Below are 2,319 nucleotides of genomic sequence, written 5' to 3' on the forward strand. Positions count from 1 at the left end.
TTTGGTACATTTTTTTCATACTTCCTTATGTTTTATTCTCTATTGGAATGCATGCCTAGGACTAGTACAACATGAATTCTTTTTAGAGTATTGAAAGGTCTCTGCACATGATTTGAAAATTTATGTATTTTTTCCCTTCCCCATTTTACCTATCAAATGTTTGTGAAAATGATGCTATGATATTGTTCATTATTGCATAGACTTTTCAATGTTTTATTCATGTATATGAGTTTGTATATGCTACTGCTACCCATTTCTGTTACCTGCTGTCCTATGAGTTTTAACCCATTAATTTTCCTAAGTAGCAACTCATGCAGGGGCCCTAGTTTCTAGATATCCCCCTGCATCAACTTGGTATCAGAGCTTGTGTTTAAGCTACCTTAGGTTGTTGTTATATGTGGGAAATCTGTCCCACACATTGCTATAGTGTTGTCCTTAGATTCCAGCCTCTATTTGGACAAGCTTGAGTGCAACCATTCATTTCCTAAGTTGTTGACAACCCCAATCTAAGTGGTAGATCCCCTTGTATGTCCACCCGGAGTGGTAGAACATACCAAAAGATGACAGGCTCCAATAGCTCTACCATTACATATGGACAATTAGAAAGGATCTTCAAACAGAATGAAGAAACCTTAAGAGCTATCCAAGAAATTTTAGATCGACTTAATGTCATGGAAACATCCATGCAACAAGACCACACTGTTCAAGGTAACGAGCCTAGACAAGAGTTTCCCCATCAAGAACTTGAAGAGCATGATCGTAATACCGATGATCATGATAGATATGGGGATAACTTCTTAGGCAATGGGCGTGATCGGGGTAGAGGAAGAGGTTGAGGACCTTAGAGACATCATTTTCAAAGGAATCACCATCCAAATAAGGATGACGAATACTATGAGCCCCAAGAACAAAGATTTGATATTAGGAGAATGGTCAAGGTTGAAGCTCCTTCTCATGATGGACAAATTGATGCCAAAATCTTATTGGACTGGATTAGAAAAATGAATAGGTATTTTGATTTTTATCAAATGTCCGAAGAATGTCCGCTTCCGGTTTGCCAAAATCAAGCTCACAAGGGCAGCGCAAGACTTCTGGATAGAACTTGACTACCAAGAGTAGAACCAAAGAATTGAACCAGTGTCAACATGGGTCGAAATGCAAGAAAGACTCAAAAGGGAGTTCTTGCCTATGACTTATATACTTAAACTTCTACATGAGATGAACACCCATAGACAAGGAAAGTTGTATGTAACTTAGTACATAAGCAAATTCAATAAGCTGAAAATTAGGAGCCGTACTCGAGAGGATGTTGAACAGACCCTTTCCAAATTCCTTGCTGGACTCAATTTCGACATCCGAACTCGCATGGCAACCTACATGGTTCGAGAAGTTTATCAAGCTTTCAGAATTGCTCTAGAACTTGAGTCATTCATGAGGACTTTTCCTCAAAAGAAGAGTTTCCAAAGTGGGGAATCGAGTATCAAGAAGCCTTTTTAGGGCTCCGCGAATTTACCTAAGCCAACTGTCAATCCCCCTCGTCATCTTGAGAGCAACAAAGATAAGGGCATTTTGGGTACAATACCCAAAAAGAATGGTCTACAACAATGTTACAAGTGTCAGGGGTTTGACCATTTTGTCAAAGAGTGCCCCAACAAGAATCTTTATGTTGGGAACCAGGATCTTGAAGAGGAAGATCAGGATGAAGATCAAGATGATGAATTTGAGGATCACAATCCAAATGAGACCATCTCTGATGAAGAACTCGAGGAGGTCAATGTCTCCCGATTGGGTGTTGTTCGATGCATGGTTTCATAACCCAAGAACGACAATGATTGGCGGCAAACCAATATCTTCATTACTTACACCTGTCATCAAGGTAAGAATTATCGTGTCGCTATTGACAGTGGAAGTTGCATAAATGTGGTTGTTCAAAGTGTTGTGACCAGAATGGGACTCAAACCCGAGGCCCATCCAAAGCCATACAAAGTTACTTGGGTAGATCAGTCTACTATTCCTGTCACTCTTAGGTGTTCAGTCCCTTTGCATTTTACGGGATATGAGGAGAGAGTTTGGTGCGATGTCCTAGAGATGGACGTCACTCATATCATTCTAAGAAGACCCTGGTTGTATGATCGAGATGTCAGAAACTATGGGAGGTCTAACACCTATGTCTTCGAATTTAAAGGGAAAAAGATTAGACTGAAATCTAGTGCACCCAAGGAAGTGAAAGTCCCTAAACACAAGGGTAGTACCTCCAAACAAACTCCAAAGAAAACACTCAACATTCTAAATCAGTGACAGTTTGAGAGTGAGTGTAAA

The sequence above is a fragment of the Telopea speciosissima genome, chromosome 5 (assembly GCF_018873765.1).
Source record: "Telopea speciosissima isolate NSW1024214 ecotype Mountain lineage chromosome 5, Tspe_v1, whole genome shotgun sequence".
Classification (NCBI taxonomy): Eukaryota; Viridiplantae; Streptophyta; class Magnoliopsida; order Proteales; family Proteaceae; genus Telopea; species Telopea speciosissima.